The 18149-nt window shown below is 40.5% G+C and overlaps 1 long non-coding RNA gene across 1 annotated transcript; it reads right to left on the bottom strand.

Moving 5' to 3' along the window:
• Positions 1 to 1726: 1726 nt before the first annotated feature.
• Positions 1727 to 16813, bottom strand: LOC122641760. The gene is made up of 4 exons (XR_006329958.1): positions 16662 to 16813; positions 16181 to 16184; positions 6121 to 6125; positions 1727 to 1738 (listed from the first exon to the last, which is right to left on the bottom strand). It is a non-coding gene; the product is annotated as an uncharacterized LOC122641760 (long non-coding RNA).
• Positions 16814 to 18149: the final 1336 nt, after the last annotated feature.

Raw genomic sequence — 18149 nt, 5'->3', positions numbered from 1 at the left:
GGGGGGGGGGGGAGCGCACACTGCCAAGCCTCTATGCACGTCCTTCCCCATGAACCTACCCTTGTGCGCATCCCCTTGTGGGCTGCTGCCTGCGGGCTGCGGGCCTACAGGCTGCTGTCCGTGGGCCCTGTGCCTATGGGCTGCACAAGGAGTGCCTGCAGCCTGCGCAAGTGGGCTGCATGCACCCCCCTTGTTTTCCCTCCAGTTTAACAAAAAAAAAAAAAAAAAAAAAAAAAGATTTTTCAAAACAGAATTTTATTATTTTGTTTTGTTTTTGGAGGATGATGATGGGTGAAGAGATTCCCTCTTTACCCACTTGCAATTAAAATGCGATTTTAATTTTATGGGCTTGGATACATGATATCACATGCGATGTGGTGGTTCAATAATTGAAGGAATCCATGTTTTAATTTTTGGTTCACTTGCTTTAATGCCCATGCATGAAATTATATTATGATGTGATTATGGGAATGGCATTCTAATAAATGGATGGATTGTTTATGTATGTGATACATGGGGTTATGGGTGGATGTGATGCTTCTCTCTCTTTCTCTCTCTCCCCCTTTCTTTTTTATAAACAAATGTACTCCACCCCATGGGTAACCCAAATGGTGGGTTGGTTTCTCCATGCGGGGTTTCTTTATTATTATGGAAAGGAAAGTGTATAGAATTTTTCTAGGTTTCCATTGTAATTTTAGAGGAGTTAGGACTCCCAAGGCATGTAGATGGTGATCCACATGTGGTGCTCAAAGCTTATGGAGATGCAAGTCACCTACTTTGAAGACGTGATCGGGCGGAGGAGATGATCGAGGCGTGGCATCCATGGCATGATAAATGCACCCAAAGTTATTAGTTTTATTTTTATTGGGAGGGTTCTTTAATTGCTTCTGATAAAAATGCCGCCATCCCATAATCACTTTTAATTAATGTTGATTAATTATGTTGTTTAAATCTATCCATGTATGTGAGAGTTAATTAATCCCTCTTTATTTACAATACATGTATGATATGGACTAGTCTTAATTGGTAGACATGTCCATGGCCTCCTATTGAAGATAAATGTAGAAAATGTATGACATGACCCCGCATAAGCCGACAGGACATTGCCAGGACCTCTGTCACGCATTTATCTATATTTACCTCCATCTAGATACGTTAGGGTATGGATAGTGAGAGGGCACTGCGACAGTGGGCCATCTTTCATGATTCCATGATTCTAACTAATGCGATAGGTAAGTACATGACTTGGGTGTATGTCAACCGATAGGATCTGGACATGACACCCAGGTGGCCGAAAATATTGGAAGCCCATGAGGCGGACAGCATAGTCCACACTACCATGGTGTGTATAATGACTCCCGACAGGGTAAGTTATGCATGCAAGGGTTGTAGGTATCCAATTCATCTTTTGGGTTATGAGGGAAACCCAAATCATGAAAGACCATTGATGTGTGTGTGCTCAATTTATTATTTTCAATGGTCATTAATTAGCATGTGGTTATTTACTTGTGCATGTGTAGATTAATATACGATGGCTGCGTTAATTCCAACTGTTAACACTCATTAGCGAATACAAACTTAATGGTACAAACTATGTCGATTGGTACGGAGCATTAAGTTGCTCTGATTTTGAAGGATGTACACGATTCTAGATGAACAAGTTCCTCCTCAACCGACCGAACGATTTTGAGGCAAATGAAGAGATGCAAGGGTTCCTCATGAGGATTCCAAGGCATCACTCTATATCCTAGGATCGTTGGAAAAATCGATTGTAGACTCGAGTCAAGGATATACGCTTCTTGAGGGTAAAATGGATAAGCTTGCTGAATTGTTCAACGAGGCGGTTGACACACGCACATTCGATGCGGTGAGTCAAATCCATAACTCCAAGATGTCTCGGGGACTCGGTGATGGATCATGTAATGAAAATGATCAATCTGTTTGAAAACTGGAATCCATGGGGACGATTTCAGCTGCGATACAAGGCGATGTGATCTTAGCGTCACTCACTACGCCTACGCACCTTTTAGGATGTCCTACAAGATGTCCGAGAAGGAGATGGAGCTCACCGAGCTTGCTAATGCTTGTAGAGGTGAGCGTCCTTGAAAAAGGACAAGGCTGAGGTCAATGCAAGCGAGGTAAAGCCTTCTTCAAATGGGAAGAAGAAGAAAAAGGAAGTAAGGGCAAGACCACGAAAGCCAAGGGTGGGAAGTCGGCAATAAAGGCAAAGGCAAGTGCTTCTATTGCAAGAAGGAGGGTCATTGGAAAAGAAAGCGTCGTGCTTACCTGGCAACTTTGAAAGACAAGAAGCGGATGAAGCAGAGGCTGCTAAAGAAGGTACATGTGATGTTCACGTTCTTTATGAGTCTAATTTGTCTTTTGAACCGACCAATTCTTGGTTGGTGGATAGTGGATCCACTTGTTCACATTTGCAATGATTTGCGGGGGTTCAAGGAGACAAGGAACACTGGAAAAGAAATGAAGTGCGTCTTCGGATGGGCCTTGGGCTGAGACCATGGCGTTGGCTGTGGGAACTTTTATTTTAAATTTTAGTTACTGCTAGTTTAGTTTTAAAGGATTGCTATTATGTACCCTCTTTCAAGAGGAAGATAATTTTCGATTTCAAAACTTGTTTTGGACGGATATAGTTTTTCCTTTAATTCTAAATTGATTATTCGTTTTAATAATTCCTTTGTGGCATCCGGATATATGCAAAGTGGTTTGTATTTTCTAGATTGCCCTATTAGAGCGAATGTTGTTTCAAATGTTGATTTGAAATGGAAAGCGACTCGATGAACTCAACATATCTGTGGCATCTAAGATTGGGTCACATTAATGTGGACCGAATCGATGGATTGGTGAGGATGGGTCCTTAGAGAGTCGAGGTGGAACCATTCCCCACCGTGAGTCATGCCTTCGAGGGCAAAATGACCAAGAAATCCTTTAGCAATAAAGGTGCTAGAGCCACGGTCTGTTGGAGTTGATACACAGCGCGTGTGTGGACCCATAAACATACAAGCAAGATATGGGTATGAGTACTTTATCACGTTCACCGATGATTACTCTAGATATGATTACATATACTTGATGCGTAGGAAATCGGAAGCCTTTGATAAATTCAAAGAATTCCATGCCGAGGTCGAAAGACAGCTCGATAAACGCGTCAAGTCCTTACGATCAGATCGTAGAGGGGAGTATCTATCGGATGAGTTTAAAGAACATCTCATATCCCAAGGGATAGTTAGTCAATTAACTAATCCAGGCACGCCACAACAAAATGGTGTATCCGAACGACGCAATCGGACCCTATTGGATATGGTCAGGACGATGCTCACTTATAGTGAGCTGCCTCTTTCTTTCTGGGGGTACGCTTTAGAGACGGTGATATATATCTTGAATAGGGTTCCATCTAAGTCTGTAGCCAAGACACCCTTTGAGTTGTGGAAAGGGCGAAAGCCCAGTATTCAACACCTTAGGGTATGGGGTTGCATAGCACATGTGCGAAAGCAACAGACAGACAAGTTAGAATCCAGGACTTCGAGATGCTATTTCTTAGGCTACCCCAAAGGCACGATAGGCTATTATTTCTATGACCCAGTTGACCAAAAGGTCATTGTAAGTAAACATGTCACATTTTTGGAGGAAGAAATGATGACCCGGAGGTCGAACCGATAGTCATAAAGAGCTATCGGATGGCTCGAAAGTCACTTCCAGTGAGACCAACCGACATACCGAAAATACCAACACCGAGGAACCTCGACGCGGTGGGAGGACTATTAGACCACCCACCAGGCTAACTCTTCTAACAAGAGAAACAGTGGAAGAGTTCCACATGGTATCGGTTGAATCGGATGATGATCCGATGACATACTACGAGGCTCTAAAGGATGTTGATGCCACTAGGTGGCTGGAAGCAATGCACTCTGAAATCGATTCGATGCATTCCAACAAGGTCTAGACTCTAGTCGATCCACCACTTGGCGTCAAGCCGATTGGATGTAAATGGATCTTCAAGAGGAAGAAGGGCGCAGATGGAAAGGTCGAGAGATTCAAGCGAGGCGGTGGCAAAGGGTTATACCTAGAAAGAGGTATAGACTATGAGAAACCTTTTCACCGATGGCGATGATGAAATCCATCGAGGATTTTATTGGCTATCGCACACACTTTGATTATGAGATCGGCGGATGGATGTGTAGACTGCATTTCTAAATGGGTTCCTTCAAGAGGAAATCTACATGGAACAGCCGAGAGGGGTTCTCTTCCTTGGAGGAAGAAAGAAAGGTGTGCAAATTCGAGAGGTCCATTTATGGGCTGAAGCGAGGCTTCCAGGAGCTGGAACATCGAGGTTTGATCAATCAATCAAATCATTTGGTTTTGATCAAAACATGGATGAACCATGCGTTTACAAGAAGATCAGTGGGAGGGCAGTATGTTTTCTTATTTTATACGTAGATGACATATTGCTGATTGGTAACGATGTAGGATTCCTTTCATCAGTAAAACAGTGGTTATCCACAACGTTTTCGATGAAAGACCTTGGTGAAGCTAGCTATATCCTTGGGATCAAACTCGTAAGAGATCGCCAGAAAAGGATGCTAGGCTTGTCACAGGCTACCTATATAGACAAAGTCCTGGCCAATTTAGTATGGAGAACTCCAAGAGGGAAGTGTTCCCTTGGACATGGAGTCGGTCTTTCCAGATCTCAATGTCCTCGGTCTCGAGGAGACATTGAAGAGATGAAGAGGATTCCCTATGCCTCGGCGGAGAGTCTTATGTACGCCATGTTGTGTACGAGGCGGATATTTGCTATGCGTAGGCATGGTAAGTCGTTATCAATCTAACCACTGGGCGCGAGCATTGGAGTGCTTGTTAAGAATATCCTCAAGTACTTGAGAAGGACTAAGGAATATTTCTTGGTTTTGGATCTGATCAGTTGTCAGTATTGGGATACACAGATTCAGATTTCCAAACTGACAAGGATGACAGAAAATCCACGTCCGGGATGGTATATCTAATGGGTGGAGGTGCCATTGTGTGGCGGAGTGCGAAACAAAAGTCTACGGCCGATTCTACTACAAGACGAGAATACCTTGCGACTTGTGATGCGGCAAAAGAAGGTGTTTGGTGAGAAAATTCCTATCAGATTTGGAGGTAGTCCCTGATCTTGTCAAGGGCTCTATTCCCCTGTTATGTGACAATAGAGGGACCATTGCACAAGCTAAGGAGCCTAGGGCTCATCGAGAGGAACAAGCACGTGCGGGAAGTATCACCTCATCGGAGAGATTATCCGGCGGGGTGGCGTGAGTATCTCCAAAGTGGACACAAGCGAAAATGTGTCGATGCCATGACAAAGGGTTTGTCACCGGAGTGTTTGAGAAACACATGGAGGGCATGGGTTTAAAATGTATGGGGAATTGGCTTTGATGTACAAGTGGGAGATTGTTGGACAAGTGTGTGTCCATCAAACCCGGTTCGGTCCGGTTCAACCCGGTTCACCTTTGTATTGAACATTTATATATTTTAGTTTAATATTGTCACATGCGATATAAACTTTTTGAGCATTATGTGTCCGTAAGTTATACTTAAAATGGTAGTCACGACTAGGGTTTGGGCTGGGCACCCTTATCATATGGTCGTCGCATTGGGTATGCCTAGACATGTGATGTCGAGATGCAGATGCGAGTGCTCACATGTTTGATGTGTGCATTGGCGAAGAATCTACTTTGTCGATTCCCTCATGTATTCTTGCCGGATGTAGGAAGGGATAGACATGTGTCACGATACCACTACTGAGGGAACCACTGTCACTACAAAGTGTGATCGCATTCTTTGGTTCATCAATGACTGAGACTCAAGCGAGTCAAAGCCGGTGTTCTGGGAATGCGTGAACACTTTGTGAGTGAAGGAGTTATCCAACACGGTCACCACTGCCCGATTGGGGAACACCAAGATAGAGACTGTCTGTGCATGGTGGATCGAATGCGGATCGATGCCGTTTTGGAAATGGTTTTGCAAAATTTATTTTACATAAAATGATACATTATTTATAGTTATTTCAAATAAAGTGTTTTACCGAGTTTTGCGGGACCCGATCGGATGCACAGACGCTCTTATATGGACATGTACTATGGATTGGGGTTTGGCAGTACATGTGTACATGCCCTAGATTCCATAATGATGGTGTTGATTAGTGGGGGGGGTTGTATATGATAAATTGTTATCATATAGGAAGTTATTTGGAATTTGCTAATTTAATTGGCTCTTTATTTAATTAATGGATTTGGTGCTAATTGTAATTATTCATTAATAATTAAATAAAGAATCTAATTAATACTTTCCTATTAGATTCTGCTTCTTCACTGTGTAGCACTTTGAGTTTAAACAAAGCGCCGGTGAGAGAGAGAGAGTCGGACTCTCACTAGGGCTCTATTAAATCTATCTAGGATTTAATTAAACCTATTATTATAAATAGGGGACCAAAAATATGCAGAAGAGGAGCTCTCCACGTTTTTGGAGCAGACACTCTCTCTCCTACGTTTTTGGTTTCTCTCTCTCCCTCTTGTGATCTCTCTTCTTCTTCTTGCTTCTCTCACTGTGTTTGAGAGTTAGGGTTTGTGAAACCCTAGATCTGTCTTGAGGAGTTTGAGGGCATCGGGATTGGCGTGTAGAACCTTGGTAGCACCATTGGAGGTTCGATCTGTTTGCTTGGAGCGCTCATTGGAGGAAGAACCACTTGTCTATTGGAGGAGCAACACTTGAGGCTCACCAGGTTAGCAGTTCTTTATTAATTCCTTATGTTCGTTGATTATTAATATTTATGCGATGCGAAAGAAACTCGAATCGATTATTTTCCGCTGCTCATTCGAGTATGGGATGGATCCCTCTTGCCATGTGATGGACTAGAGACGAGCTTCTCTGTCCCTATTGTGATAATTAATTTTATGGAATGCAATAGGGAAGGAGAAACCTTAATAGGGATGCACCAGGGTTCCCATGGGCGACCATGGGAAACCCTAAAATTAAAATGGGGCACCCATGGGACACCATGGGCTAACCCAGGGCGTGCAAAACCCTAAAGATAAATATCTTGGTCTCCCTAGGGAACCATGGTTTGATCCCTGGACCGTTGTTTGGCCAACAGACTCATGAACCGACCTACTAGGAAATGCTCCTTCATTTTTGGACAAGTAATACTTTTCAGGGTTCACCATCATTCAGCCTTAACACTAAACTACAACATCTTCAGGCAGATCTTAAATGGTGGAATACTAACTTCATTGGAAATATTTTTCATAAGTTGGAGCATAACAGAAGAGCTCTTCAAGAGCATTATACTTGGGACCCATCGCTTAGAAATGATCTTTGGTTTGTCGAGGAAAAATGCCTCATTGCCATTTGTAATAGATTACATCATCATTCATCAAGAGGAAATTTTGTGGCATCAAAAGGCCAGGCTGCAATGGAATCTGGAAGGGGATAGAAACACTCGATTTTTTCATCTATCCACCTTAAAGAGAAGGGCAAGGAATCACATTCGTTCTATTAATGTAAATGGCCTCACCATCACAAGGGAAGCAGAATTGGGTTTGGCTTTCACGGTCTCTTTGCAAGAGATTTTTCAACCCAATAATATCAGACTGGACGAAAAATACTTCCTACCCATCAGAGGCAGAGTAACTCCTGAAGACAATCTCAGTCTTACTAAGGAAGTAACTGATGAGGAAATCTTTAACACGGTGATGTCAATGCCAGCAGACCGTGCTCCTGGGCCGGATGGTTTTTCAGGACACTTCTACCATAAGTCTTTGGATATCATTGGCCATGAAGTCTCAGCATGCATAAAGAGCCTTTTTCTCACTCGTACATTCAACCTTCCCCTCAATCAAACTTATATTTCTCTCATCCCTAAGGTTGACTTCCCCACTTCACCAAATCAGTTCAGACCAATTGGCCTATGCAATTTTGCCTATAAAATTATCTCAAGAATCATTTTCAATAGGCTGAGGCCTATATTGAATCGCATCATTTCTTTCAATCAAAATGGGTTTGTGAAAGGACGTCAAATACAGGATAATGTCCTCATTTGTCATGAGCTTTTGCACAAAATCAAGACCACCAAGCGAGGAAAGACTGGATATTTTTCGCTAAAGAATGATATGAACAAAGCTTATGACAGACTGGAGTGGGGCTTTCTATGGATGACTCTTTCACAGATGGGCTTTAGTGAGGTTTGGTTGAACAAAGTCATGTTCTGCGTGCAATGTACACAACTGGTATTCTTTTGAATGGAACCCCCCTCCCTTTCTTCAAACCATCTAGAGGTCTACGACAGGGAGACCCCTCTCCTCTTATCTCTTTGTGTTATGTGTGGAAGTCTTGTCCACCAAACTCAGTAATGCATTAGAAGACCGCAAGATTAAAGGAATGCAAATTAGCAGGGGAGGAGAGAGAATCTCCCATATGGCCTTCGCAGATGATTTGATTTTATTTGGGGAAGCAAGAATGGCGGAAGCAAGAGGTTTAGATGAGGTCCTCAGGACTTATTGTGCATTTTCGGGTCAAGAAATTAACATTACAAAAACCAGAGCACAGTTCAACCCGAATGTGAGTTCGGATGTCAAGCAAAGATTGCAGGAGTTCTTCCAAATCACCCCCACTTCCAATTTATATAAATATATGGGAATCCCTTATGTTGGAGGAAGACTCACTAAAGCCCACTGTCAAGATCTCATCACCAGGGTGAATAGCAAATTGCTTTACTGGAAAGCACAATTTCTCAGTCCGGCAGGTAATTAAGACGGTCCTCATACAATCCACTCTTTCTACGATGCTGCAGTATACTATGTCTTGTTTCTAACTCCCTTCTTCCATACGTAAGGAGTTGGATACAATCTGCCGTCAATTCTTTTGGTCAAGTGGTACTCAATCTTTGACCCCAACCATTTCTTGGAAAACCATATGTCAACCCAGAAGATCAGGGGATCTCAATGTCAAACTTTCTGCATCCATGAATCTTGCTATTCTCGCAAAAAAGGGTTGGGAACTCCTTCATGCCCCAGTTTCACTTTGGGCGCGCTCTATGAAAGCTAAGTACTTCCCCAATTCCTCCTTTTTTCAAGCTCGGTGCTCTCAAGCATCTTCATGGGGTTGGAAATCTGTATGTTCGACTCTCAAACTATTACACAGGGGCACCTTCTTTCAAGTCGGTAACGGCCAATCCATTAATCCATGGCTGGATTATTGGATCCTTGATCATCAACCTTCTTCAGCTCCATTTCCTCTACCATCAACAGCCCCTAATACCGTGGATTTTTTCATTGATTCTCACTCTTATTCTTGGATTCGTGACCGTATATTTCACTGGTGGCCATCTGATGTGGCTTTTATCATTCTTTCTATTCCTTTACCTATGATGAGAACATTTATGTGTGAAATCTTAGGGCATAAAGCATACATTTTACCACATTAGACAGAGTTACTCGGTGCTTTCTTGTGCTTTTCAGGTTTTAGGTGAATTCTTGTGAAAATGGAGGAGATGATGCTAAGGAAATGTTTTTAAGCTGTTTAAAGGTGTTAATGGCTTGGATGCGTAGCCCATCGAGTCAGCTTCGCAACGGTTCAAACGGCACATGATTCCGAGTTGAAACGAAGAAGTTACAGCCGTTTCCGTAACGAAGCACGAAAATGGTCTATAGGGATTTATTTGTAATTATTGACAGTCGGCTGGAGACAAAGTGAAGCGAAAGTTCAGATTGTAGGGGCCTTAACGCAATAACCAAAAGTTATATTTCCTGTACCCGAAAGATTCCATTTGGAGGGCTCTGGACAGTCCAACTTCAACTTGAGATATCTTGGGCTCCCGAACTCCAAATTGGACGAAATTTGGGTCTATTTTGGGTGATTTTTCGCAAGGAACACAATGGTGAGGCCTATATAAACATCCCATACTCCACGTTTCCTGAAGGACAGAATGGGTATTTTATTTATTCTTGAAGGAATCCTAGTCATCACCGTTACTCTCTCTCTCTTCCAACTTCTCAAGGGCACTTCTAGAATTCTACTTGGGATAGATTTATTTTGAAAGATATTCTCTCACCTATGAAAAGTTGAAAAGTCAAAGATGCTTTGATTTTATTGCTTGGAGAAGATATCTACAAAGAAAAGGAAGCACAAGTTAGAATTAGAAATTTACTTTTCTAAAAATGGAAGGTCTATGTAAATAATCTTCTCTTCTTCTTCTTTCTATTTTTTTCTTTTTTTCTTAGGATTCAAGGCATTGTAAAAGAGGAAGGAGAAGAGAATATTCTCTTTTCTTAGGGAATATTTCTCCTACACTTCCCCCTCCTCTCTTCTCCTCTCTTCTCCTATAAATACCCCTTGCCCTTTGGGTTGTAAGAAGTAGTTTTTTAGTTCAGTTTTTAGTTAGTTTCTAGTTCAATTTTAATTCAATTTTTTAGTGTAATTTTTACTTCATTCACTTAGTGAAATTTTCTCTTCTTTTCGTATTTTTGGCTTAAGTTCTTAGTTTTGATTTCAAGTTCTTAGTTTTGATTTCATAAGTTTAGTTTAATGGTTGTAATAGTTTTAGTTTAAAGCTTCCTAGTCTAAGTTCCTATGTTGATGACAAGACATGGAGATTTAGAAGAGGAAGCCATGGTGAGTTTATTCAAGTATTCAAGCACATCAAGGTATCTCATTCTCTAAACCCTTAATCTCATTTTCCCTTTCCTCTATCTCTCTCTATATTCTTCTTCTTCTCCCTCTATTTCTTTTATTTTTTTTATATGGTTGTGGTATGTGGATGCACTTTTATTCTCTTATTTCTTTTTATGTGATTATGAAGTGTGGCTGCGTTTTTGTTATTCCTTTCAATTCGCTTTAGTTTGATAGGTTAGATGCTCATGTGTTAGGACGCCAATTTAATCCTTTAATTTTGTTAGATGCTTATGAGTTAGAATGCATTAATTTTCATTAGTTTAATTAGTTTAATTTAACATTTTAATTTGGTTCACTTTGCATTACTTTTAAGTTAATTAAATAGGGTGGCATATATCTCCTCGTGTTCGACCAGTAGCTACGATTGACCCGTACGCTTGCGGTATTATTTTAACTCAAACAACCTATCTTCCCCACTAAGGATAAGTTGGTTTGGGTAGTCACTTCGTCAGGCAACTTCCCGGTGGCCTCGGCATACCGCTTAGCAACAACTGATGTAGCTTCCCCTCCATTACCCCATTGGCTCAAACTATGGCATCTCCCCACACCCCCAAAGACTCAACATCTTCTTTGGAAAATTCTTCATAACAAATTACCGCTCCCTGATTTACTCAACCAAAGGGGCTACAGTTTAAACCCATATTGTCATATTTGCCAGAACAGTCACCAGAATGCCACTCATCTTTTCATGCAGTGTCCAATTGTCACTACAAGAAATTGGTGTAATGGCGGCACTTTGGGTTGAGTTATTGCGGCATATTTTACAAATGTCGTCATATGTGAAGATATACCGACATTTTATTAAAAATGCCGTCATATATAAAGGTATAACGGCGTATGGGTATAAACACCGTCATATATGAATATATAACGGCGTTTGATCACAATCGCCGCTAAACAAACTAGTTTCCGCGGCATTTTTTAACAATCGCCGCTGTAGTTCACTATTTAATAATAGTATAATATTTTTTTTAACGGCGTTTCCAAAGAAATGCCGTTGTATTGTGACATACAACGGCATTTATAAATAAACGCCGTAAAAAATAATAGTTTTCAGCCAAAAAAAACCCCAAAATCGTTTTCACTTCCCCGCATTGTCCATCTCTCTCTCAAAAACCTTTTCGTTTCCCCGCTCTTTCCATCTCTCTCTCAAAGTTCTCTCAAATCTGTTTCCTCTCTCAACCGTCAAACTTCTCTGAAATGACAGAGCAACGGTGAATCGACGACACCAATTCTCGCAAGTCCCACAAGGTTCGATCCCATTAACCCTTCTCCTCTGTTTTTTCTTACATGTTTTGATTTGTGAGAAAGTATTAGTTCTTGTGTTTGATCTATTGTTAGTATTTCAAGTTTTTTGTTCAATATTCTTTTGTTTAGGGTTTTTGTAGTTAAATTCTGTTGTTTTAATTTTATTTTTTTTTAATCTTAAACTCTCCTTTCTCACTCGCTCTCTCTGTTTCTGCTTCGATTCATTCTGTGTTTATCTTTGGATTTGCTTATGTAGTTTATATATGTATGAACACGTGGTTTTGATCTTTGAGGGGGGAGAGTATTTTCTACTTTTCTCTTCCGTCTTCGTTCATTCAATTCTTTTGCTTCGTTTGAGGACCAAAAAAGATAGGTTTGATTTCTGGAATTCTAATGGGGATTGTCATCAGCATCACTTTGAGGGCATGAGCTTTATGGAGCTTTATAGAGCTTTATGGCCTGTGGGGTGTTGATATATCATACTACAGTACTACTACTACTGGGTATGGTTGTATGGACTAAGGAGTCTGGACTGAAAATTAAGAAGTGAGAGAGAGAAAGACCTTTTAAGCTGTGGGCTGAGGTAGCGTGCTTGCGGAGGAGTACCCTTTGTGTAGTTGGCTTTTGGCATAAGGACCAAGAGCCCTTTGAGAGAGTGTGAGGTTGACATGACGCTCTAACCCTTCACTTTCCATCTTCAGGCAGGCCTCTTAAGATGGAGAAAACAAACAGTGGCACAGTAGGGGGAGAGACTAGACACTTAGAGAGAAAACAAAAGTTGGAAGCCGGGGTGGGGTGGGGACATGGGTTATGAGATATGATTGGGACTTATTCCTCGACGATGCTCGCTCTCTTTTTAGCTCTACTGAAGGGAGGAAGGAGGTTTACCAAAAAAAAAAAAAAAAAGGGAGGAAGGAAGGAAGGGTAGGGGAATTGAGGTCGAGTGATAGGTTGGGGGACACAGGACAACCACTCAGAGTAGTGTCCGGATTTTGGGGGACATGGATAATACCCAACTTCTATCTGGGTTTCTTCTTTTTCTTTGATGGCTGGATGCAGTTGGGGCTGGAGTTGGATTTGTGGGGAGTGGCATTGGGGCTGGAGTAGGTCTGGTTGGGACTGGGATTGGGGCAGGAGTAGGGCTTGTTGGTGCTATGGGCAGTGGCCTCAGCAAGGCTGGAAAGTTCATGGGCAGGACCATTACGGGGACATCAAGCAGCTCCAAGAAGAGTGGTAGCAGCACTCCTGTAACACCACAAGAAAATGGTGGTGCAAAGCCGGCATGAGCTTTCCTATATTATCTTAGCCTTTGGTAACTGTGATACGACCTTTTGATTTGTAGTATTTTAGTATCTTATATGATTAGTTGAAGGTTTGAAATCCTTTTCTTCCCTCTGTTACATCTCTTAGATCCCTATTGTTTAGGTTGGAAAATGAATGACATATGAACATGTGTTTATAAGGACTGAGAGTGTACTTGGCACAAGATCAGTCATGCCCTTTTGACAACATTACTGCCGATTCAGAGAGGACATCACCTTTCAGTCAGCCTTAATCCTTCCAGTTATCACCACAAGTCCTCATATTTTTTAAGTACTCCTTAGTTCCTCAATTGAAATTACAATTTTCTACGCATCTCAAACTTCCAAAAGAGGATTGTCCTTATCCTCAGTTAAATCAATAGAACCTATAATCAAATCATAGTACACAAACCAGGTTGTTCAATGCATAATCAGCCAACTCAAATCAACCAGGAAAGATAATTCACAATAGCAAAATCCTACTAGTCATCCATCGTTTGACTGAGGTAACCAAGATATTTTTGTGACTATGTCTTTGTGATGGTGAAAAGTGAAAACAGTCGAATTTGAGCTAATTTGGATTTGTTTTGATCAAACAAAGGTGGGGAAAAAGAAAATAGAATAGGTTTTACTTTCATCTTTGTTCTACTTGTTTCCAAGTGTGTTTAGGATGTCAGATTTCTGATATCTTGTTCGGTTCTGAATTCTGATCATTGGATTTATTAGAAATTACCTAGCTCTAATTACTAGTTGTTGTGGATGTATCGGACAAAAATTAATTCAATTTTGAAATTACAGCCGATACTGGCCGGACAAGATCCAATTCCAAACTATTTGTATAATATCGGCGGACACTGATACCAATAATATGCCTATACTTGTACCTATAACCTGCAGTGACACCAACTGTTCTCTGAGAGCGAAACTCTAATCTTGTGGAAAGATGATGATGGTGATGATGGTGACAGTGATTCTTGTACTTACCCTCAAAATTTAATTTCTTTTCGGATGGTTAGAACATAATCATTCGATTAGTGACTACACCGAGTAAGTAGCCACCGATTAATAACCCAAATGAGTGTTACTTGGACTACTTGAGCCTAAGTTCTTTGTTTTGGAGGTGAGAGAGGTAAGTGGAGGTTGAGGAATTTCTGTCCTTAATCAATGCTTTCTTTACAACTAATGTCATATAGATCTTTTTAACCCCTCCTCCCTCGTCTCCCTAGAAAGAGAACATCATGTTGGGAAGGGGGAGAGACAGGGGATATTGGGGGAATTGAGATTCTCATTTGTTTGTTTATCACGATTGCTGAATCGAGAAAAGGACATAATGACAGATTGTTCGCACTTTTGTACACAAAATCAACAAAAAGATTTACAGAATTGAAATACCCATAAGAATTGCAGGGGAAAGAAGATGATGAAGAAGAAGACAGCTTTGTGAGTTTTGGAAGGAGGTAAGTGCCAAAACTGCAACAAATAATGGAGTCTTTATTCAATATGAAAAGCTCCTTTGATCTTGACTAGTCATTTTCATTTTTCCCTCTATCAACAAAGGAAGCCCCAGCTAGCCCACATTAGACCTTTGGGGGTGCACCGACTACATCACCAGTTCCTTGTACCCCTTTTTAAGTAGTATTTCATGGCTATTCTTTCATTCATGTCACCTCTTACTAAGTTGTGGCAATTGCCAACAAAATTTGCGAGAGAAAAGGAAGATATCCCAAGGTGGAAAGGACCGGGTTTATCGGATCTGTCCAATTAAAGGAATTAAGAAACAGTGAGAGAGACGACTAGATGAGATTGAGATAGCAAGCTCTAACTTTTGCTTTAATTCTCTTTTGTTTTTTTCCTTCTAATATACAAATGCCAAACATGATCTCAATTTCTCAACCAACTTAGCTTTGAAGATCATAAGATCATATAAGAAAAGAAACTCCCAAATAAAATTATCCAACATTAAAAAAAAAAAAGGAATTTAACCCCAAGTTATAAAGATCTAAAAGAAGATTCTTTAATTTAATACATTTTCAAGAAAAAAAAAATAATAATACCCAACCCATCTCCCTTTCACTCTTGCTTTGTCATATTGAGTAGAAGATCTTTTAAGAATTCTACTGTTTTAATGGTGCAACAGATAATGTTGTAGGAGTCTATTAGCTTCCCTTAGACCACTGAAATAAGCTCCATGGGTGGTAGAATAGTGTGTTCTGTATGTAGCTTCCCCTACAAATAGAATTTGAAGAGGAGGAGGAGAAGCTCCTTCAACAAAGTCACTGTTGCTACTTTGTGGCAATGGCTTTGCCATTAAATCAAAATCATGGCCGCTCGACCCCACTGCTACATAACTGTAAGAACCCATGAACAAAGGATTGTTTCCCCATTTGCTCCTTAGAACCCCAGTGAACTTTATCTTCTTCCCATGACTATGATTGCACTCCACAGAATTCACACATCCATTCTTGTTTTGGGGCTTAGAGTCGACAAGAAACTAGAGACTGTCTTGGAGACTCCATTTAGAATTTCATCATCTTTGAGAGACTCGAGCTCTAGAGCTTCTTCCCCACCAAACCAAGAGAGGACTACATTAGAGTTCTTGTACATTGGAAAGAGAGAGCTGTTTTACGCATCCACCAGGGAATCTTCTGGTTTCTGGCTTCCGAATCAGACCAGTGAAACACCATTTGCAGGAAGGGAAACGTTTCAAGATTCTCACTTTCTCGATCCAATTGCAGAAACAACTTGTTAACAACACCAAAACCAAGCCTGGAAATCGCTTCAGTCTTGAAGGAGGGAAGCGGAGGACTGAACATACCTGATTTTCCCAGAATCCCAGCTTTGAGAACCCCCAAAGACACTATCACAATGACATGATCCGCCACCATTTCTGAACCATCATCGAAACAGAGCTTCACAGGCCTCCTGCTGCTGCTGCAACCCCCATTACTCTCCATGTTGCAATGAGCACAGAAATTTTATCATTCTTATGCTCAATTGTCTGAAGACTCTCTCACATAGACTGATTAAAAGATATTTGCAGGTTAAATTGATGGCCTTGGAGATGCGGTTGAGCAGGGCCTTGTGAAGGCTGTTGGTGTCTCAAATTACAACGCTAATTTTCTCATTTTCAGCAACATGGTGTTTATGGTTTTTGTGTGGAAAAAAGTTACAAAGGGTAACAAATAAGATGATCTTTGGATTACAACAGATTTAATTTTGTGAAATCTCTTCAGAACATCTAATCATTTTTTTAGGGATTCCAAAGTAGAGCAGCCACGCGGAGGACACTGACACCTCTATTCTTTCCTTAAGAAAACTTGTATAAAACTCTTTAGTCCCAAATTAACATCTTATATGTAAGTGAATTTTGTCAGGTAGGTCTAGGTTCCTCTAAACGTCTCTGTGATTCTTATGAGAAGCTTAAGAAGAGAGGTATTCCACTGGCTTCCAACCAGGTAAATTACAGCCTGATATACAGAGCTCCAGAGGAAAAAGGTGTGAAAGCCACCTGTGATGAGCTGGGGATCACTCTAATTGCGTATTCTCCTATTACCTAAGGTGGGATTCCTATACATTCTTATGTACGTAGAAACATTTTGCTAAAAATATAAGCATGAACTCAAAATTCAACTAAGGATGCAAAGGAGAACCAAGATGACTACTTTTTTAGCATTTTCAACTTTAGTTTCAAGTTGAGGATTTGTCCAGTAATTCAATGAGACTTGAGTGTTGCATTAACTGTATTGTTATTCTCTTTTGTTTTCTAGTTTACTTTTATTTGGTTTTTTTTCTACCCCAGTACCTATGACTATTCTTTCCCCAGTACCACATCAAGCATTTCTTTTAGTGCTTCCTTCTCAAGGTTTACAAAATTGGCTGACTTTTATTTTGACCTTGTTTTTATTTCACGTATTCTTTGCCTAGAGAAATTTCATCAGGCTGTCATTGTGATAAGCACTTATTTTGTACTGCTCAATGGAGAAATAAATAACTTTTGTAGTTCTATACTTTTGAGTCCAAAAGGATTGCTTCAGAAGTTACTTCAACTCTGCACCCACTGCACACCTTTCTTCTTCCTTCTCCTTTCTATTTATTTACTATTTTCTTTTAATGTATCTATACATTAATGGCTATCTTTTCGAACTTGTAGGTGCTCTTACAGGAAAGTACACACTAGAGAATCCACCCTCTGGTCCCCGAGGCCGGATATACACTCCTGAGTTCCTCACGAAGGTAATAAAACAACACATTCTAATTTAACATAATCCTCTAGGAATAAGATTCATAAGTAAGCTAGCCCTAAAGAGTGTATTTGATTGCACATATTTAAATATCTGTAGAGGAAACTGAATATTTAAGTTTTATTTTTTGGAAGGTTGATATGAATTCATTAAAATGTATGTCTTCCGAAGTGGTTTTAAATAGAAAACTGGTGTAGAATAGCATAATTGTTCTGTTTTTTTTTATTCCTGAGTAAATTGCTTAATTGGTTAAAGAAAGAGGCTCTCACTCCAGAAAACAAAGCTTGGTTGACATTCAACTTCCTTCTTGTTCTTTTACTAGTCTACTCCATGTATTATTTGATATGTATTTTCTGATCATGAACAAATGCAATGGAGATCAAAGCCAAAGTGCAGTGGGTCTTGCTATAAAGCATCTTAAATAGGGTAGCAATCCGCATGGAAATGAAACTAAACTAACATTTGGTTAGTGTTCTCAAACAATACTGTCACCAAAATAACTTTTGATTAGTCCCCATTGATTTTGATTTCTGGATCCATTATTCCCACACAACACCCATTTCACTTCCACACAAAGCAATAACCATCATTGAACGAGACACAAAAACCAGAGCAACAGCAATAAGTAAGAGCTTTCATCTAA

Source organism: Telopea speciosissima, chromosome 10, assembly GCF_018873765.1.
Source record: "Telopea speciosissima isolate NSW1024214 ecotype Mountain lineage chromosome 10, Tspe_v1, whole genome shotgun sequence".
NCBI lineage: Eukaryota > Viridiplantae > Streptophyta > Magnoliopsida > Proteales > Proteaceae > Telopea > Telopea speciosissima.
This window is presented reverse-complemented; position numbering and strand designations above follow the sequence as displayed.